The sequence below is a fragment of the Chiloscyllium plagiosum genome, unplaced genomic scaffold (genome assembly GCF_037043375.1).
Source record: "Chiloscyllium plagiosum isolate Xiang-an unplaced genomic scaffold, Cpla_swu_hap1 HiC_scaffold_47, whole genome shotgun sequence".
In the NCBI taxonomy this organism is placed as follows: domain Eukaryota; kingdom Metazoa; phylum Chordata; class Chondrichthyes; order Orectolobiformes; family Hemiscylliidae; genus Chiloscyllium; species Chiloscyllium plagiosum.
Genome location: NW_028270185.1, coordinates 45,187,963 through 45,210,985, shown reverse-complemented (window position 1 = coordinate 45,210,985; position 23,023 = coordinate 45,187,963). Strand labels below are relative to the sequence as shown.

The window sequence follows — 23,023 nt, the reverse complement described above, 5'->3', positions numbered from 1 at the left end:
CCCGTCCTCTGGGGAGCAAAAGTCCTTGCCAGCAGAGATGATGTGCACCCTTTGGTGATGACTCTTGGCCTGGCACAGAAGCCTCCTCTCACGGTCTCTTGGCCTGGCCCAACAGCTTCCTGGCATGTTGTGGGCAGCCTTATGGTTCCCATAGCAGCATTCCGGTGAGGCGTGACATCCTCCTGGCCTGTTGCAAGGGCCTCCCAGCCTAGCGCAGCAGCCTTTCAGCATGGCGTGCCATCCTCCCATCCTAGCGCAGTGGCCTCTCAGTGTGGCATCCTCCTGACCTGGTACAGTAGCCTTACAGCACAGTGACCTCCCTGCCTGGTGCAACAGCCTCCCGGGGTAATATGGCAACGGTCTAGTCTGGCGTAGCAGCCTCCTTGCATAGCGGCTTCCCGGCATTGTGTGTCACTGGTGCGAACTGAAAACTAGCTGCCAGCGTGGTCTGCTGTCCTGAACTTTTACTTTTGTATCTCAGTCGGTACTGTAATTGGTGAGGTATAAACTCCTCACTGTACTCACCGTGTATATGTGACAATAAAGGCTATTCTATGTTTGCTCTCCTAGAACAAAATTGTGGTGTAATTCTGGTGATCTCCATGGAGAGTGCTAGTTAAACCATGAAGACTCCTAGCCCTAGTGTGTGCTCCAAATCTGGGAGGGGGATTTCCATTCACAGGGAGAGGGACTAGGAGAGAAGGTTGGGTGCATGAACCTGGACATCAGGTAAGAAGCTTTACTGAATCCCAGATAAAGTATCTGATTTCTAAACTGGAAAGATGCAATGAACTATGTTACATGGAGTCAGATTTTATTGGGTGTGAAGACTGTGGTTTAAAGGCTTGAACATGTGGAGGAATTCCATCACAAATATTGGAAGTTGGGTGGCATGGTGGCTCAGTGGTTAGCACTGCTGTCTTGCAGCACCAAGAAGACAGGTTCAATCCCAGCTTCTGGTGACTGTGTGCTGATTACACATTCTTCCTGGGTCTGTATCAGTTTCATCTGGGTGCTCTGGTCTCCTTACACAGTCCAAAAATGTGCAGGGTCGGTGGATTGGCCATGGGAAACACAGCATTACTGGGATTGAGAGGCAGGTGTTTGAGTGGGACGCTCTTCAGAGAGTTGGTGTGGACTTGTTGGGCTGAAGGACTTGTTTCTACACTGTGCAGATTTTTTTAAAAAAGCACTTCTTTTAATTTTGGTGCAATCTAACCTGGGACATGGTGGTTGGATTCACTGCTGAATACCTTCAAAGTTCTGATTGTCAGTATGTTCAGTCCTGTGCATGAGGGAGTGACTCAATGTCCAATCATTCACCTGTCCATAATGTTGAGGGCATCCATTTCTGGTTACTGTGGAGTGATTCCATATCTTGTACTGTCCTTCATAAAGTGTGGATATAAAAGTCTGGAGGCAATCTGAGCTGTGGAGACTCCAAAACTGAATGCAAACATTTTGCAGTTAATGTCCATGTCAGGTGTCTCCCATTCTCTACTTTATTGATCCCAGATGTCTTCTTGTGGATGTTGTGGTCTTATAGGAAACTCCTGCCAGTCACAGTAACCTGTGAAAGAGAAGAAACAACTTCTGCTTCCCCCAAAAAATATTGAGTGGAGTGTTTAGAGGTGGAGTGGTCGATAGCCACATTTGATACCCATGAGGATGGCCTCAACGGGATCTGGGGTTCATGTTCCACTACAGTTGACTCCACTACAATATACGCACACATACACACACATTCTTATATGCACATACACTCACATTGACCCACTCACATACATATTCTATCTCTCAGCCACACACACATATAATCCCCACTTGCACACCCTCTCATAGGTTATACTCCGTCACACTCACAGTCTATCAAGCATACACACACACTCGCGCGCGCACACACACACACACACACACTCTCCCTTACACACACACATGCAGACACATGCATGCACATACACACACGCTCCTCTCTCCCTCACATGTACACACACAGACATTTAAGTCAATGGGCTGAATTGTATTTGCAGATACAATTTATTTTGCTCAAAAAGCACATAACTTGCAGGCAGTGAATGCAGGCAGTTAATCCATGTAACATTTTATAAGTTCCTACGTTGGAACTAGAACCAGTCTGACTCAAGGATGGAATACAGATCGTCTCTAACCTCACACATTTAATGCATTGTCTGAGCAGTATTGTCAATTTTTTTGTAAAACCTTAAGTTATCTCGGGAATATGACTTGAAAGAAATTCTGGAATTTACATATTAATGAACTAAAACCCGCAATCCTTTCTAAAAGAAAGACTTAACAGCAATCTAGATTTCTTCAATATATTGTATCAGTTGCATGACACTATGATCTTGTGCTCTCAATTCTGTGTCTTATGAACCTGCCCCATGAGCTACCTAACGAAGGAGAGGTGTTCCGAAAGCTACTACAGGTACACAATCCTTTATCTGAACCCTCGGGACCAGTTGGTTTTCGGAATTCAGAAGTTTTTGCATTTCAAAATAAGTGACTGTTTAATTGTGAAATTTTTAAAAATTGTACTGAACAGCAGTCTCATTGGTGAGTATTACAGGCCCTGAGACAGAATTGATGCCAGCCAGTGCTGGGTCATGCCCCCACATTACATCTGAGTGATGTGGGTTGAGTGGTTATGGAGTTGGGTTAACTGTTTGCACGCCAAACAACTTTGTGAATGAGAAAAATCTTCACAAAAGGAACTTTGGATTTGGGAGCTTTTCGGATTTCAGGATTTTGAATAAAGGATTGACTACCTGTGCTTCTAAATAAACCTGTTGAACTATAAAAGCAAATTACTGCGGATGCTGGAATCTGAAACCAAAAGAGAAAATGCTAGAAAATCTCAGCAGGTCTGGCAGCATCAAAGCTTTGACAAAGGGCCAGTTAGACTTGAAATGTCAGCTCATTTCTCTCCTTACAGATGCTGCCAGACCTGCTGAGATTTTCCAGCATTTTCTCTTTTGGCTGTTGAACGAAAAGTTGGTGTCGTATGATCTGATTAAGATCTGATTAAGGAACAGATATTCTGTAAATGCAATTCAAACAGTCCTGAGTTTGTCACACTTTAGAGTTAACACTTGCTTCTTTGGAAGCGGCTGGGAATAAAAAATGGGCAATGTGTGACATAGTCGGGACAACCGACAAAGTCAGAATATTTGTCATTATCATACGAAAAGAAGAGAAATGCCCGCAACTCGAGAAATTGGATTTGTGAGTTCTGTTAGTGACATTAAATATGCTGGGCAAAATCGAGTCGTAATGTCTTAAGTCAAATGTCTCATTCAAGATTTTCTCTATTTAATGGCCCACATTCTGCATTCTGTACTGTTAATTCTCTGACATGCTCTCAAACTCAATTATTAATCATAGTCACAATATTGCAGATACTAAACTCAGTTATTTGTTGAAACAGATATTTTTATTCCTATTAATATTTTTTTATTCCTGTATGTCCATCCTCCTATTCACGTGTCCACTCCACCCCCTTCCATGAACCAATCACAATTACCCCCACCTGCATCCACCTATCACCATCTCACCTGCCTTTCCCCCAGCCCTACTCCCCATTTATTTCTGAGCTCCCGTCCCCTTCCCTCCCTCGTCCCAATGAAGGATCCCAGCCCAAAACATCATCGACTTCCCTGCTCCTCCAATGCAGACTGACCTGCTGTGCTTCTCCAGCTCCACATTGTTGACTTATATTTGTTTATCTCCAGCGGATCATTTAACTTTGGAAACTTTGGACCAAACATATCCACCCAACTGAGAATATTTTCCCACATGCAATCCATCACATTTCCAAGCTACATTCATGGCTCCATTTGTGAACAGATCAGAAATGATAAATATAATAAAAATAAAGCATCACATGGTTTCAAATAAGTTATCATTCTATTTCCCACTGCAGTCAGACATTCCATTGCATTCAGTTCCTCACAAACAATTACAATTTATAGTCTGAGATATACCTCACGGGTATTCTGCTATTAGTGCTCCACATTTACTCCAATACTATATTTACAGATACCCACAGAAAAACAAGAATACTGGCTCAGAAGTTCATATCTGAGCAGATACCCACACTCTGTACAATTCCACAATGACACATCCTCTTAGCAACATGAGGTTCCAGCCTGAGGTTTATGATCCCCATTCAGTACAATTCCATGATCAGAGTGATTCCTGGAGATCTGGATCAACAGTACACAACATTACAATCAATCTCTGGATAATGCAGAGTGTCTGTGAGCTACAAACAGAGTTTCTTTCCTCAGTTGAGGAATTACACCATAGAGTAAGTTTGAAAATGTTAACTGCAGACATTAATCTCACACAATGGAAACTCGCATTAACCCAGTGATCTGTCCTCACCAATGTCATGACCCCACACATCCACTGACTGATAAAAACCCACAAGATGGTCAAAGCCATCTCGGCTGACCCTCACTTTTTACTCCATAATAACCTGCTGTATCCATTGATTAGCACTGCTGCCTCACAGCGCCTGAGACCCGGGTTCAATTCCCTCCTCAGGCGACTGTGTGGAGTTTGCACTTTCTCCCCGTGTCTGCGTGGGTTTCCTCCGGGTGCTCCGGTTTCCTCCCACAGTCCAAAGATGTGCCGGTCAGGTGAATTGGCCATGCTAAATTGCCCGTAGTGTTATTTAAGGGGTAAATGTAGGGGTATGGGTGGGTTGCGCTTCGGCGGGTCGGTGTGGACTTGTTGGGCCGAAGGGCCTGTTTCCACACTGTAATGTAATCTAATCTAAAAAATCCTCCAAACCTGGCAATATCCTTGTAAATCTTCTCTGAACCTTTTCCAGTACAATATCTTTCCAAAAGGAAGGAGACCAGAATTGCACCCAATATTCCTAAAGTGGCCTAACCAATGTCCTGTACAGCTGCAACATGGCCTCCCAACCCCTGTACTGAATACTCTTGACCAATAAAGGGAGGCATAACAAACGTCGCCTTCACTATCCTATCTACCTGTGACTCCACATTCAAAGAGCTATGAACCTGCACTCCAAGGTCTTTTTGTTCAGCAACACTCCCTCGGACCTTACTATTAAGTGTATAAGTGCTGCTAAGATTTCTGGCTGTGACAGTTGCTCCATTTTTGAGGTTGTTTTAGGTGTTTGAGGTGATTTCCTCGAATTCCAGGAGTAGCAATTACTGTTTTATTTGCTGTTGTATTGTTATGGAACTTTGGAGAGTTATTGATTAGATTCCCTACAGTGTGGAAATAGGCCCTTTGGCCCAACAAGTCCACACCGACCCTCCAAAGAGTAACCCACTCAGTCCCATTTCCGTCTGGCTAATGCACCTAACATTATGGGTATTTTAGCATGGCCAATTCACCTGACCTGCACATCTTTGGACCTGTGGGAGGAAACCGGAGCACATGGAGGAAACCCACGCAGACACGGGGAGAATGTGCAAACTCCACACAGTCACCCAAGGCTGGAATCAAACCTAGGACCCTGGTGCTGTGAGGCAGCAGCACTAACCACTGAGCCATCGTGCCGCCCAAACTGAGAAGGTGACCAAACTGATGGAGGAGGGTAAAACTGTTGATGTGGTGTATATGGATTTCAGTCAGGCGTTTGATAAGGTTCCCCAGGGTAGGCTAGTTCAAAAAACTATGGAAGCATGGGATTGAAGGTAATTTAGTGGGTTGGATCAGAAATTGGTGAGCTGAAAGAAGACAGAGGGTGGTGGTTGATGGTAAATGTTCATCCTGGTGTACTGCAAGGATCTGTGTTGGGTCCATTGCTGTTTGTCATTTTATAAATGACCTGGAACAGGGCACAGAAGGATGCATTAATAAATTTGCGGATACCACTAACGGCGATGGAGTAGTGGACAATGCCGAACAATGTTACAGGTTACAGAGGGACATAGATAAACTGCAGAACTGGGCTGAGAGGTGGCAAATGGAGTTTACTGTGGGAATGTGTGAGGTGATTTACTTTGGAAGGAGTAACAGGAATAAAGAGTACTGGCCTAATGATAAGATTATTGGGAGCGTAGATGGGCAAAGATCTCAGTGTCCATACAAAGACCCCTGAAAGTTGCCATCCACGTTTAGGTTTAAAGAAGGCATACAGTGTGTGAGGTTTTATTGGTAGAGGGATTGGGTTTTGGAGCCACGAGGTCATGTTGCAGCTGTACAAAACTCTGGTGCAACTGCACTTGGAGTACTGTGTACAGTTTTGGTCACTGCATTATAGGAAGGACGTGAAACCTTTGGAAAGGTTTCAGACTAGATTTACTAGGATTGCCTGGTATGGAGGGAAGGTCTTATGAGGAAAGGCTGGGCGACTTGTTTTCATTCGAGACAAGAAGGTTGAGAGGCGACCTAATTGAGACGTATAAGATAATCAGAGAGTTAGATAAGGTAGACAGTGAGAGCCTTTTTCCTGAGATGGCAATGGCTCATACGAGGGGACATAACTTTAAATTGAGGGGTGATAGATATGGGACAGATGTCCGAGGTAGTTTCTTTACTCAGAGAGTAGGAGGGGCATGGAAAACCCTGCCTGCAACAATAGTATACTCACCACCATCGAGGGCTGAATGACCTCTCCTGCGCTGTATTGTTCTGTGTTCTATTTTCACCGTGAGGAATTGAATGGAAACTAAGTTTGCTATTGTTGAATATAAATGTGCAATTCAAAGACACAGAGACCTGACACTATGTTATTTCCTCTTTTAAACTTCTCATGTTTTTGTGTTAATTTGCCCAGACGTGTGTGTCAGAGTATTCAGTGAGGAAGAGTGAACAGGAGCCTGTCGTTGCATTTCCCTCTCTGGCCTGCAGTGAAAGATTACATTCCTGCCTCAGGTAACTGTCTGTGTGGGGTTTGCACATTCTCCCTGTGCCTGCGTGGGTTTCATCAGTTTCCTCCCACAATCCAAAGATGTGCAGGTCAGGTGAATTGGTAATGCTAAATTGCCCACAGTGTTAGGTGCATTCGTCAGCAGCAAATATAGGGGAATGGGTCTGGGTGGGTTACTCTTCAGAGGGTCAGTGTGGACTTGTTGGGCCAAATGGCCTGCTTCCATACTCTGAGCAATCTAATCTCATCTCATCTAATACTCACCTACCTCCATATCATTTATTTTTCTACCCACTTCATTCACTGAGAACAGATTACTTGATATGAATGTTACTTTTGTGTGTATGTAATTCATCTCTTGGTTTTGCTTGTGTTGTTCCACTTCCTACTAATTGTTGCTGATTACTAACAGCACTTTACACTGGCTTTACACCTCCAGTCTCTGTCATTTTGCCCCTCAGATGGAGTCATTCCTTGCCCATGAGGAAAGGAGTGTTATCATGTTGCTGCTCCTCCTTCTCCTTTCGGTCCATTCCTCACGTGGACTCCTCGTTCCGTTCTCTGCTGCACCTAATGTTGGCTCTGAGTTACTTTGATTGATTCACCAATTGAATTATTTTTATAACTGGATATGTCATGGCGTACTTTAACTGGTCTCTGAAATGTTTCTGTGTCACCACATAAATAAGGGCATTTGTGCAGCAACTGAAGTTCCTCAGCATGTATCCAATCTGACCAAAGAGACGAAAAGAAACTTTATCCAAGGAATAACCAGCATTAAAGAAATATAAAATATGCAACAACCAGAGAAGTATGAAGCTGGCAGATATGGCAAAGAGTACAATCACAGAATTCTTCCTGCTCTCCACCTCTGGATCATTCTGTGTTTTTCTCTGACCTCTCAGTTCCTTCCGCACCTTAATGGCCTCGAAGATATGTCTGACAGTCAGAATGTTGATAAAGAGAATAAAAGTGAATGGGAACAATGGTGTTAAAAAAGTCTCAAAATATCTAAAACCTATCCACCGAGGATCATTATAATAACCAGACCAGGTATAACAGTACCATGGAACATTGTTGATCATCTTTCCAGGTCTATATACAAAGGCATTTGGAATGTTCTTTAAACAAAAGAAGATGCAGATTGTTGCTAGAACCCTGGTTGCAGTTTTCCCTGTGCAATACTTAGTTTTCATCTCATGTAAACAAATGGCAACAAATCGATCAAAGGAAAAAGCAATGGTGAACCACACAGAACAATCAATGGTCAAGCGGTTGAGGACATAGAGAATGGTACAAACAGGAGTGATTTGCAGGAAACACGGTGGATAATAATAACGTTGAAATCGGTGAAGGATGATACAAAAAACAATGAACAGTAGATCTGACACTGTCATAGCCACCAGATAGTGAGTGCTGCATGTAGAAAGGCCACATTTGCCCCAAGCTAAGTTTACAATCACCACTAGACTTACTGTAAGAGAAAAAAAAGGTTTTAAGTTATTAATCAAAGTTTTTTTGTGCCTGAGCCCAGACTGTAAGTAATGACACAAAGATAATTGTTGTTCCATGTCATATGAAGCTTAAAGAATCTGAACCACATCTCTCTAAATTAATCATTTGCACTTTTAAAGGATATAGGAGAACATGAGCAGCAGATTACTCACAGAAACACGGTCATATACTCAAGGTGGTTTTGGGTCAGCAGCTGCTTTACAGGTTAGTCTAACTGGCTGACATTTCCCCTAAGTCCCCAGCATTCACACAAAGACACCTGGTATTAGGAAAACAAAGAACATCAGACACCTAACATGGATATTGATCGCAAAATTTCTGTATTCGGTTTTGGAGTCTCCATAGTTCAGTTTGCCTCCAGAATTCTATATCCACACTGTATGAACTGCAGGAGAGGGCATTTAATCACTCCACAATGTCCAGGAAGGCTGGGTTCTATATTATGGACGAACAAATGATAAGGCATTGAATCTCTCCCTCGTGCACAGGATTGAACATCCTGACCATCTGAACCATGAAGGTGTTCAGCAGCAAATCCAATCACATTGTACCAAGTTGGATACACACTACAATCAGGAAGACTTCAACATTTGACCCAACTCCTCCACCTGTCCAAGTTTGTACAACATAGCCCTCAGCAAATAAAACCTGAATTCATGCAACTTTGGTCACTCTAACTGTCCTGAAGAAGAGCCCTGCTTGAGACCTCTACTTTCTTCCTCCTGAGATGCTGCCTGACCTGCTGTGCCTTTTCCAGCACCATGCTCTATCTGCAGCCCCCATAGTCTCCTCATTCCTAATGACCTGCTGAACCCACCCGTTGCCCGGCTGTATCTGGGCTCCCATTTGGAGCGAGCTGCCTGAGCAAGATCCACCAACACAATCCCTTTCCATCAAGGAATGGGAAACACCAGGTGTCACTGAGAGGTGGGTTGTTACAAAACCCATCTGACCGATAGCAGACTGTGAACTACCACAGAGAGAGGGTGGTCTTCCAAAACTAGCCAGGGGCCGGTGATCAGCCAAACTCCATTAATGTGGTCTCTGTCTAAACCCATTCTGCACATTTTAGAAAAACACAATGCTGAGGACCCTCCTAACTGACAAACTTTAAACTCAGTCAGTAAGGACACTATTATCTGACAGTGGGATTTGCCTTCCTAAACGAAAATATATTATTATCAGTTGTTGATAGAGCATAGAACATTGCAGCGCAGTACAGGCCCTTCGGCCCTCGATGTTGCGCCGCCCTGTCATGCTCATCTGAAGCCCAACCCACCGACACTATTCCATGTACGTCCATATGCCTGTCCAATGACGACTTAAATGCACTTAAACTTGGCGAATCTACTACCATTGCAGGCAAAGCATTCGAGACCCTTACTACCCTCTGAGTAAAGAAACTACCTCTGACATCTGTCTTATACCTATCTCCCCTCACTTTAAACTTGTGTCCCCATGTGTTTGCCGTTCCCATACTTGGAAAAAGGCTCTCTCTGTCCACCCTATTTAACCCTCTGATTACCTTGTATGTCTTATTAAGTCACCTTCCAGCCTTTTTGTCTAATGAGAACAGCCTCAAGGCCCTCAGCCTTTCCTCGTAAGACATTCCTTCCATACCAGGCAACATCCCAGTAAATCTCCTCTGCACCCTTTCCAAAGCTTCCACATCCTTCTTATAATGCGGTGACCAGATCTGTACACAATACTCCAAGTGTGGCTGTACCAGAGCGTTGTACAGCTGCAGCACAACGTCCTGGTTCCGGAGCTCAATCCCTCTATTAATAAAGGCCAAAGCATCCCCTCTATTAATAAAGGCCTTCTTAACATCCCTAACAATCTGGGTGGCAACTTTCATGGAACTGTGTACATGGACACCGAGATCTCTCTGCTCATCTGCACTCCCAAGAATCTTACCATTAGCCCAGTACCATTCCGATTACGCCATCCACACTTGTCCACATTAAACTCCATTGCCACCTCTCAGCCCAGCTCTGCATCCTATCTATGTCTCTCTGCAACCTACTTCATCCTTCTTCACTATCCACAACTCCACTGACCTTAGTGTCGCCCGCAAATTTACTAACCCACCCTTCTAAGCCCTCATCCAGGTCATTTATAAAAATGACAAACAGCAGTGAACCCAATACCGACCCTTGCAGTACACTGCTAGTAACTGGACACCAAGATGAACATGTTCCATCAACTACAACCCTCTGTTTTCTTTCAGCAAGCCAATTACTGATTCAAACTGCTATGTCTCCCACAATCCCATTCCTCCGCATTTTGTATAATAGCCTACTGTGGAGAACCTTATCGAATGCCTTGCTGAAATCCATATACACCACATCAACCAGTTTAATCTCATCTATCTTTTGGTCACTTTGTCAAAAAAGTCAATAAGATTCGTTCGGCACGACTTACCCTTCACAAAACCGTGCTGACTGTCCTGATCAGATTATTCTTTTCTAGATGGTTATAAATCCTGTCTCTTATAACCTTTTCCACCACTTTACCAACAGCTGAAGTTAGACTCACTGGTCAGTAATTACCAGAGTTGTCTCTACTACCCTTTTTGAACTAGGGAACCATATTTGCTATCCTCCAGTCCTCAGGCACTATTCCTGTAGACCCAATGGTGATTTGAAGATCAATATCAAAGGCTCGGCAATCTCTTCCCTTGCTTCCCGGAGGATCCTAGGATAGATCCCATCCGGCCCAGGAGACTTGTCTATTTTCACACTCTGCAGTATTTCTAATACCTCTTCCTTGTGAACCTCAATCTCCTCTAGTCTAGATGCAAGTATCTCTGTATCTTCCTCACCAACATTTTCATTTTCTATAGTAAACACTGTTGAAAAATATTTATTTCATGCTGCCCCTATCTCCTCTGACTCCACACACAACTTCACACTATTATGTTTGATTGGCCCTAATTTAACACTCGTCATTCTTTTATTCCTGACATACCTATGGAAAGCCTTAAGGATAATCCTGATCCTATCCACCAACAATTTCTCATGTCCCCTCCTGGATCTTCTGAGCTCTCTTTTTAGGTATTTCCTGACTTCCTTGTAACCCTCAAGTGCCCTAATTGAGTTTTCACATTTTGTCCTAACATAAGCCGCCTTCTTCTTCTTGACCAGGGATTCCACTTCCTTAGTAAATGTTTTAAAAAATTCTCAAGGTCAGGTTCGTAGGAGAGTAGTCTGACACAGAACAAACAGCCAAGAGGCGAGTCTGCTAGAATATGAGCATTTTATTCCCCGCAGCGTCGCCACAACCAGGTCTCATACTTACAACGGGTCTGGCTTATACTCACTCTACATGTAACCGGAACTGGGAGCCGTCAGTTCTCGTAGAGCGGTTGCCAACAACCCACGCTCGGCGGTTAAACGTAACCCCGGAGCAGACTCCCGGGTCTGGCTTATACTCACTCTACATGTTACCGGAACTGGGAGCCGTCAGTTCTCGTAGAGCGGTTGCCAGCAACCCACGCTCGGCGGTTAAACGTAACCCCGGAGCAGACTCCCGGGTCTGGCTTATACTCACTCTACATGTTACCGGAACTGGGAGCCGTCAGTTCTCGTAGAGCGGTTGCCAACAACCCACGCTCGGCGGTTAAACGTAACCCCGGAGCAGACTCACCGAACTGGAGACTTTTCCAGCTGATATATTCTTTTCGAGATAAACATTCATGTGAACAGCAGAGCAAGGCTAAAAAACACATTCCATACTGGTTACATACAGATAAGAAGGTTCACACGGGACTAAGCAACACCTTAGATTCACACATGTATTGGGACATAATTTTAACTCTTTCACCACAGTAAACCACAGCTCAAGTGCTCTATATCTTCTTCCCTGCCTGACAGGTACATACTTATCTAGGACACACAGGAGCTTTTCCTTGAATAAGCTCCACATTTTTAATGTGCTCATCCCCTGCAGTTTCTTTCCCCATTCTACGCTTCCTAAATCTTCCCTAATTGCATCGTAATTTCCCTTCCCCCAGATGTAACTCTTGCTCGGTCGAGCACACCTATCCCTTTCCATCACTAAAGTAAACCTGACAGAATTGTGATTGCTGTCTCCAAAGTGCTCACGTACTTCCAAATCTAGCTCCTGGCCAGGCTCGTTACCCTGTACTAAATCTAAAGTGGCTTTGCCCCTTGTAGGCCTGTCTACATACCGTGTCAGGAATCCCTCCTGCACACACTGGACAAAAACTGACCCATCTATAATACTCGTACTGTAGTGATCCCAGTCAATATTTGGATAGTCGAAGTCCCCCATGACAACTACCCTGCCTCTCTCACTCCAGTCGAGAATCATCTTTGCTATCATTTCCTCTACATCTCTAGGAGTATTCGGAGGCCTATAGAAAACTCTCAGCTTGGTGACTTCTCCTTTCCTGTTTCTAACCTCAGCCCATACTACATCAGTTAATGAGTCCCCAAATATCCTTTCTACAACTGTAATATTGTCCCTGATCAACAAGCCACACCTCTCCCTCTTTTACCATCTTCTCTGTTCTTACTGAAACATCTGAATCCCTGAACCTGCAACAGCCTTTCCTGACCCTGCTCTATCCATGTCTCCGTAATGGCCACAACATCGAAGTCCCAGGTACCAGCCCACGCTGCCACTTTATTTCGGATGCTCCTCTCGTTGAAGTACGCACACTTCAATCCAGGTTCTCGCTCGCCAGTGTCAGGTACTTGATTTGGGAACTCCCTACTCTCATCCTCTTCTGTACCTGTCCTACAATTTTGGTTCCCATCCCCCTGCTGTATTAGCTTACATCCACCTTAATCACTTTAGCGAATTTCCCACCCAGGACATTGGTACCCCTCTGGTTTAGATGAAGACCATCCTGCTTGTAGAGGTCCCACCAACCCCAGAAAGAGCTCCAATTATCGAAAAACCCGAAACTCTCCCTCCTGCACTATTCCTGTAGCCACGTGTTCAGCTCCTTTCTCTCCCTGTTCCTCACCTCACTAGCACGTGGCACGGGCAGCAAACCAGAGAAAACAACTCTGTTTGTCCTAGCTCTAAGCTTCCATTCTAGCTCCCTGAATTTCTGCCTCAAGTCCCCATCTCTCTTCCGACCTATGTCATTGGTGCCAATGTGGTCCATGACTTGGGGCTGCTCTCCCTCCACCCGAAAGATCCCAAAAACACGATCAGTGACATCGCGGACCCAGGCAATCGGGAGGCAACACACCAACCATGAGTCGCTCAGAGAACCACAGAACCTCCTATCTATCCCCCTATATATCGAGTCCCCAATGACTACTGCTCTGCTCCTCTTCCCCCTTCCTTTCTGAGCAGCAGGTGCGCCTCAGCTTTCCCCTGGTAAGTCACCCCTCCCAACAGTATCCAAAATGGTCTACTTATTGTTGAGGGGAATGGCCACAGGAATAAGGATGATTCAATGCAGAGTTTTGTATGAGCTAAGTTGTTACAAGACTTACCAGGAACACCAACCACAGCGAGGATGGTGTCAAACACCTGATCCACCCTTTCTCCGAGAAGATGCATTTTGTTGTTTCTTTCCCTTCCTGCTGCTGGCAATCTGTTGGAATCAGAGAATTCTCTCGGAGATGGAGCTGACACACTTCCAGAGACTTTATTTTATACTGTGTGGTATCTCCACTGGGAAACCGTGATTACATCTTCAAATTTTTATATCATTTTGAACAAACAATTAATTACAACACATTTATTTTAATGATATGATATCATTGAGATTTAAGTCTGTATTTGAATACTCCAAAGACTAGATTAATGTGATCCTGTTAGGTCTCAAATGTTCATTCCAATTTGTCTTCAACAACAATACTTGCAATATTTCACTCACTATCAATCCCATCAATATCTGAATATCTTTTGATATCCTTTTCAGTGATGACCTTCATTCTGCTGAGGTTATTCAGACATTCAATACCTCATGTTGTCGAGCTCCTTGAGAGCTGTTCCACTGCTCCCTGTTATCCCACAGCTTTCCTTGTTAATTCAGTTACACGACTGCTTTGGGAAATTCTCTCTGTGAATGAGCACTCTCATACAGAACCTGAAGCTGATACCGACCACACCGACAGCTGGAACTTCCACTCGGTCGCATTTTCTCAAAACAAAAATCAGAACCTTACATTCAAATTAATACCATGATGGCATCATTCGGGATAAATGTCCCCTTCATTCCATCGAGTTTGTACCTCCAAAATTACATGAAAAGCAGCACAAGTCTCAGTCCCCAGCACTTCGTCCATGGTCTTGAATGTTTTGACATTTCAGTGCATATCCAAGTACTTTGTGATGGTTTTGAGGATTTCTACCTCAACTCCCCTCCTGGACGATGAAGCGCAGGCCCCTATCCTCTGGGTGGCATGTCCTCTCTAAACCATTTGCCATTCAGCTTAAAATTACACCATCTTGTTAATTGCCTTCTGACTAAGGGGGGAAACTGTTTTCCATTCACCCTGTCCACATCTCCTTTGGTCTTATATACCTCGATCTCTGCTCTAAAGAAAGCAGCCTGAGCTTATCCAGCCTCCCCCTTCACAGCGAAACTGCTGCAGCCCAAGCCTGTTCTGGTGAATGTCCTTTACCCTCCCTCCAGTGCAATCACATCCATCCCATGGTGCAGTGACCAGAACTGCACACAACACTCCAACTGTGGCCTATCCAAATGGCTGTAGAGCGCCAACAGGACCCTCCCTGCTCTGATAATCTCTGCCTCAAAGGGTAAATACATGTTTCCTATCTGCCTTCTTAACCGCCCATTTAACTCACTGGCCTCCGCACTGGGACTCGAGTCCCAGTGCAGAGGTCAGTGAGGGGAATCGAGTCCCAGTGTGTGAATGTGTGTGTGTGTGTGTGTGTGTCTGAGAGTGTGTGTGTCTGAGAGTGTGTGTGTCTGTGTAAGTGTGTGTGTGTGGACACACACACAGAGACACACAAACACACACACAGACACACACACTTACACAGGCAGATAAACACACATACACAGATAGACACGCAGACACGCACACACACAGACACGCACACACACAGACATGCACACACACAGACACAGACAGACATACACACATACAGACACAGATAGACATACACACATACAGACACAGATAGACATATGCAAACACAGACACAGATAGACATGCATAAACACAGACACAGATAGACATACATAAACACAGAGACACACACAGACATACATAAACACAGAGACACACACACACAGACAGAGACACACACACACAGACAGAGACACACACACACAGGCACACACTCAGACACACTGACAAACACAGATACACACTGACAGACAGAGACAGACAGAGACAGATACACCACAAAGACTCACACACATAGACGGAGATACACGGTCACACACACACACACACACACACACACACACACACACAGACTCTCACAAACACACATACACAGTCTCACACAGACAAACAGGCACACAGACACACAAATACCCCGATTCTCTGACTTCTCATTTCCCTTTATTGAAATTTCTGTTTATATTTCATGGGATAGACTGGACGCCAATGTCTATCATAAACACCTTGCCTATACATCCACACATCCTGCATCTTGCAAAGACTGTATTCCATTCTCCAACTTGGCCGCGGTCCTCAAGGCAGGCCAATTCCTCCAGAGCAGTCCCACCTCCTTGCAGGCATGACACCGCATAGCCTTCACTGACCAGAATGCCAGGTAAGCAAAGACCTCCTTTAGACCAAGCAGTACTGACCCCATCCCCGAAAACATCTCCCCGAGCTGGCAAAGGTGTGATGAAAGTAAATCAAATGGAAAAAAGGGCAGGATGTTCAACAAAATGACCCTCTGGGAAATTACCTCCAGAGGGTCAACAGGCAATACCATCGTAGTGACAGTAAGGCCCTTCTCCAGGGTGGGTTGCACCACCTGCTCAGTCTTCAGGAAGAACACTGCCTTCCCATAAATCTTTGATGCAGCGACAATGGTGGGGAACCAGACTAGCCCCATCAAGGCCGCTGACAGGTCTTAATGGTCAGGTTGGGGTGAATGTAACATTTCATCCCGAGCTGGTTTTTTAAATAAGGAAAGGGTGACGATGCCCCGGGAGGGGCTGGTGGGGGAGGTGAAAGATGCATCCACCCCCATGTAGGAATGACTGGGCCCCACCCTCGGTGTTGTTTTACAGAGTCCTGTGATTACCATCGCCCCTCCCAACCTAGACCAACACCTCCCCACACACAAATAGACAGTAAAGGAAACTGAGAGAGTCCTGCGAGGCTTGACCTGCCAGTCCAGTCACCCTGGCAACCATGCCCTGACCTGCTACCCAAACCACAGGTGCAAAGCAATTGCTCCCCAGTGCCCAGAGCACTAGTCCCTGGCAGCAAATAGGTTACAGTCACAAAGCAGCAGCCAAAAGGAGATGGTCCAGGCTCCAAATAGTTCCAGGACTCCAACATACAGCCACTCACTGTAAGTGTTCAGCTCCCTCTCCCCCCTCCAAGAAATTAGTGTACATGCCAGAATCCCCAAACTGAAGAAGTCATCCAGGCTCCAGAAACAAATCTTCCAGGCACCGGTGAATAGAATTGCAGACCCTCAGGCTTCTCAGGGCAGCAGCAGCAGTGACAGCAAGTCCCAAGTTTGGTCCCCTCCAAGCTGCAGTACCTAAGGCCCAGGCTGTAGGCCCCAATCCTCAGCATTTTCTCCCCTGCATAGGAGGTGCAATTACAGCAGTCTTCAACTCACTGAGGAAAAATACAGGCCACCAGGCTTACAAAGGCAGTAAAAGGATCAAAGAATCCTAGGTTCAAGTGCTTCCAGGCAGGCAGGCTGCAGTGCTAGAGACTTCATGTTCTAGGCCTCAACCTACTCAGCTGCTCTCAGTTGCAACAACTCAGCATCTATTTTCCAAGGACAGCAGCAGCAGAGTGCAGACTCCCTACACACTGCCCTCTATGGGAGAACAATCCTCTGCCGTCACTCTGTCCCCTGACATTAAGCCAGTTTTGTATCCAAGTGGCAAGATCACTCTGAATCCCTTGCGATCTAACTCGATTAATTAGTCTACTTTGTGGAACCTGTTCAAAGACTTTACTAAAGTCCAAGTATACAACATCTACTGCTCTGCCCTCATCCATCTTTTAGGTAACTTCTTCAAAAAGCTCAATTACATTTGCAAGACACGATTTTCCTCATACAAATGGATGCTAACTATCCTGAATCAAATTCTGCCTCCATAAATATCCAAAAATCTTAGCTTTTGAGCTCACCTTCAACAATTTAACAACAACAGATGTCAGTCTCACAGGTCACTAGTTCTCCTTACAACCCTTCTGAAATAAAGGCACAATATTAGACACTGTCCAGTCACCAGGCACCTCACTTGTAGTTATAGATGATGAAAACATTTTGCAAGGGGCCCTGTAATTCCCTCCCTTACTGTGTATATCTGAGTGGGATGCATTAGACCAGGTGCCAGAGATTAATCCATCTTTATATTCCCCAAAACCTCCAGAACATCATCTTCTGTGATGTGAACTGTTTTTAAAACATTAATATTTATTATTACATTAAAGGAAGAGGCTAATTAAAATATCAGGTGTCATTTTATGACAGTGAATTCAGAGCAATTTAGAACCCAGCAAAGGAGGACCAAGAAACTGCTCGGGAAATCAAAAGGAGAACGTGAATGCAAACAAGGAACAAACAAATGGACAAAAAGCTTCAATCGATATTAGAAAGGGAAGTGAAAGCAAAGTCCAATGTGGAGCAGTGAATGTGTGGACAGGATAAATTATTGTAGAGAACATGGAAATTACTGGGAAAATAAACAACTACTTTGTGTCTGTTTTCATGGAGGAAGATCCAGAAAATCCCCCAGAAACACCAAGTGACCGTGGGTCTTGTGCAAATAAAGAAAATAAAACCCTTCGTATCAGGGAGGAGGTAGGATTTGGAAATAAAGCTGGATTGAGCATTGATAAGTCTGATAGATGAAATGTACTTCATATCAGAATTCCGGAGGAAGCAGCAATAGAAGCATTGATTGCATTGGACAGCATTGGGTTTTGCTCTGGTCATTTGCAAAGGCAGGAGTCCATTCTGGGTAAGTGGAAGGTGATTAATGTGGGAGACAGTATGCACTGCAGATGTTGGAAGTCAGAGTCAACAAATGTGAAGCTGGAACAGCAGAACAGGTCAGACAGCCTCCAAGGAACAGGAAAATCAATGCTTCAGACCAAAACCCTTGGATAACCGGAATGTTATGAACTTAATCTGATTACTTGTGAAGGGAAGAAGAGGGAGATTGGCGACCTACAGATCTGGTAACTTGTTATCCACAGTCAGGAATCTGTTAGATTCTATGATAAAGAATATGATCTTAGATATTTAGAATGTAACAGGAAAATTGGGGAGAAAGATTATGCATTAATGAAAGGGAAATCATTACTGAGAAATGTTTTTCAAAGTATTTGAAGTGTATTCCGGATGATTTTTGAAGACCTCACACAGTGAGTTGGCAAATAAAGTTAAAGGTGAGAGCATTGGCAAGAACATGTGCAAATGGAAAAGTAAAAGTTAGGTTTGCCTTCATTGAAAGGGATTTGGAATATTGAAGGAAGACATCCTGCGCCAGTTGCAGAGAGTGTTGGCGAGACTGTATCTGGAGTGTTATGTTCTGGTCTCCTGATCTGAGGAAGAACGTGCTGAGTACAGATGAATTACAATGGAGATTCTCCAGATTAATTCCTCAGGAGGGAAAGTTGTCTGATGAGGAAACATGGCCTGTGCTATTGAGAGATTCAAAAGAATGAGGCATGATCCAGGCAGAGAAGCCCAACTAACACAGAGACATGGAGAAGTGCTGGCAGGCAAGATGAGGAAGAATCCCAAAATATTCCACATGCACATCAAACAGAACAGAGAACCAGGGAGCAATTAGGGCCCATTAAAACCAAACAAGGCAATCTGTGTGTGAAGCTGATGAACATTGGCAGATACTTACATGAGCGCTTCATATCTGTTTTACTTGGGAGAAAGAGGATGCAAGTACAGATTTCAAGAATGTGGACTATGAAGCTCTTCAGCAGATTGGTATAAAATGCAGGCAGGGGTTGATGGTTTTAGTTGGTATGCAATTGGTCAAATCCCCTAGTCTGAATGACTTGTGTCTCAGGACACTGTGGGAGAGCCAACAGAGGAAAAGGCCTGACCAAAAGTTTTAAGTCAACTTTTGTCACAGATGTGGTGCCAGAGGGATAGAGAACAGCTGGTGTGGTTCCACATCACAGGAAGGGTGCTGGAGATAGACCAGGCAACTTTCAACCAGCGAATATCAGATCAGTGTCAGAGAAACCATTGGAAAAAGCTGGGAAGGAGAAAATCGATCTTCATTTGGAGAGGCAAGGTTTGATCAGAGAGAGACAGCATGAATTTTATCAGAGGGTAGTCTTGCCTAACGGATTTGAGTGACTTATTTTTGAGAAAGCTGTTCATCTTGATTCTTAGCAAGATCATGAGAAAACTCCACATGGGAAATTGATAAACAAAGTAAAGTCTCATGGTGTCTTGGCAAGTTACATCCAAAATTATCATCGTGGCAGGAGACAGAGGGTGGTGGTAGAAGGCCGTCTGTGTGACTGGAGACCAGTGTCCAGTGGGTGTACCACAGCAATCAGTGCTGTGTCCCATATTATTTGTGGTACTCATGATGTAGATGTGAATGTGGAGGGGGTGTGGGGGGGGGGAGGGGGTGTTAGTTTGTGCGGACTGTGATGGATAAGTTTGCATTTGACACCAAAATTGGCTGGTGGTTGACAGTTAAGAGGAAGGTCTTATGTTACAGAAAGATATAGATGGAATGGTCAGATGGCAGATCATTGACAGATGGGCTATAATCCTGATAAATATGAGGGAATGTACTTTGGAAGAAGGAAGCAGACAGGGGCATACACAATGAATGGCAGCATGTGAGGAAGCTCAAAGGTTGCTTCTCCAGAGATCCCTGATTTGAAAGGTTATGAGGTTACTCAAGAAGGCATATGGGACCATAGACATAACCATTCTTCATTGAGCCATAGATTATACGAGCTATTTGGGACTTTGGTTAGACCACAGAGGAATACTGTGTGCATTTCAGGATTGCACAGGAAGAGGAGATTTACTAGGATGTTCCCTGGGATGGAACGTATCAGCTATCAAGAGCAACTGGGTAAGCTTGGGTTGTTTGCTCTGAAGCAGAGAAGGCTCATGGGGATGTGATTCAGAAGGATAAGATTACGAGAGGCATGGACAGGGAGGATAGACAGCACTTGTTCCTTTTAGTCCAAGGGTCAAGAACAAAGGAATACATTTTTAAAGTAAAGAATTTGAGGGTTAAAGAGGTTTTGAGGATTGTTTTTCACCCAGAGGATGTTGGGAACTGCAATGCACTTCCTGTTGTCACGGGTAAACTCACAATAGTTAAACAGGACTTGGAGGAGGACTGGAAGTGCCATAACATTCACAGCTATGGGCCTCGTGAAGGAAAGTGGGACTAATGCAGATTGAGCTGGATTTCAGATGGTACAGAGTCTGTGCTTCTGTGGTTGTGGAAGATCAATTAACCTTATGACAGGAATTGATGTATTTCTGAAGAGTATATGAACAAGGGTTATAAGAATGAACTGGAACATCTTCTAAAAGAATGTCAATGGGAAAGGTTAACAAAAACAAGTGCAGCTTCCTTTCCAGTCTGAAACCCGAGAATGCAGAACAGGGAAATGGCAGAATGAGGAAGCAACTACTTCAGTTCTGTCTTCACAGGAGAAAACAAAACAAAAAAAACTTCCTAACAAGAGAAGGAAACCTCAGTCTGGTGAGAAAAACAATGAACAGAATGGAATTAGGAAATAAATGGTTTTGGAGAAATGATTGGGAGTGAAGTAATGGACAGAGACAAAGTTAACATAGATTTATGAAATGGGAATTATATTCGAGAAAATGATTGGTACTTAAATTATGGAGAAGTAATGGATGTGATGCATTCGGATTTTCAGAATGGCTTTTGATAAAGTTCCAATTCTAGTTTGTAAAATCATTCTATGGGATTGGGGCTAGTATATGGACATGATTTTAGAATTAGAGAACTGATAGGAAATAGTGAATCGGAATAAAATAATATTTTTGGAGGATTAGACTCATAGGCTGTCACAGGGTTGGGTGCTTGGCCCCAGCTGTTCACAATACTGATCAAACACGGGTTTGAGGGACTCACATGTAATATTTCCAAGCCTGATGATGGCTCTAAACAATGTAGGATTGTGAGTGGGTGAGGCAGATGTAAAATAACTCCAAGGTGATTGAGACAAGTGGAGTGGATGGGTAAATATGCGGGAGATCAAGAGCAATGTGGATAGATGTGACATTGTATACATTGGAAGTAAACATAGAAAGGCAGCCTGCTGTTTGATAAAGGATTGATTGAACGACCTAGATCTATAAAAGGACTTACATTCCCTTTTTTATTCATCTTCATCTGCCAATTGATTCCCCAAGGTCTCTATTTTATCGTCTTTCAGGTGCCCTTTCACATGTACTACAGCAATCTCTTGTGGCAGCAACAAATCCTCCAAGATCATGGCTACTAGTTTCTCGTGGACCAACTCCTTTCCTCTACTATTTATCATTCCCCTTTCCTTCCAGATCTTCCCAAAGGTATGTACTACCCCAAAGGCATACTTAGAGTCAGTGTAGGTTGTCCCGGCTATTCCCTTTAAATTCCTCAGAGCCCGGTGCAAGGCGTACAATTCGCACGTTTGTCCGATCCTCCCCTGACTTCCCTAATCCATTTGTTCACGCTCCATTTCATACATCCCTTCTCTTTCCCTTTTAAACTCGGGACAATCCCTTTTGAAGTGTCCCAGTTTCCCGCAATGGTAACATCCGGCCACCTGAGGCCGCTCAATTCCATAAGATCCTCCTCTCTCACTTCTGCCCCGTCTCGCTTCTCTCCCTCTCCAACTTTCCTTCGACATTCCTCTTTCGACCCCATAACCTCCCTCCCCCATTCCGGTGGACTTACAAACTTCCCATACGGCTGCCACCATCATTTTAGTCTTATGTTTCTCCCTTATTACATTCCTCTGAACGTACACCTTCTGTGCTTCCCGGAATAATTCTGCAACATCTTTTTCAGCCCAATCCTCCACTTTATGTAATTTCTTCTGAATGTCAGGCCATGACTTAGTCACAAAGTGCACCTTAAGCATGCCCTTGCCTATTTCCCCATCGGGGTCCAAACCTAAATAGTTTCACATGGACTCCCGCAAATGGTCTAAAAACTCACGCGGGGATTCATCCTTTTTCTGTCCAACTTCGAATGCTTTCGCTAAATTCCACTGTTTGGGCACGCAGGTTTGGATCCCCCTGATTATAAGGCTTCTGAGATCTGTCATATTGGCCCGCCCCCCCGCGTCGATATGATCCCACCGGGGGTCCTCTAAGGGGTACTTTTGCTCTCCACGCTGAGCGCCGTCCTGATGCTCCCTATCCCAAATGGCCATTGCACTATTCCGGATCATAACAATTTCATCGTAATTACATAGTATTCTCATCATGGCCTGCAGT

The 23,023-nt window shown here is 44.3% G+C and overlaps 1 long non-coding RNA gene across 1 annotated transcript in view; it reads left to right on the top strand.

The window, feature by feature from the left end:
- Positions 1-611: 611 nt before the first annotated feature.
- The window catches only part of LOC148136157 (uncharacterized), a 52,412-nt gene continuing 30,000 nt past the window's right edge, over positions 612-23,023 (top strand). Inside the window, exons 1-2 of the long non-coding RNA XR_015754680.1 lie at positions 612-729; positions 6,782-6,879. This is a non-coding gene — a long non-coding RNA (uncharacterized LOC148136157). The remainder of the gene's footprint in view (positions 730-6,781; positions 6,880-23,023) is intronic.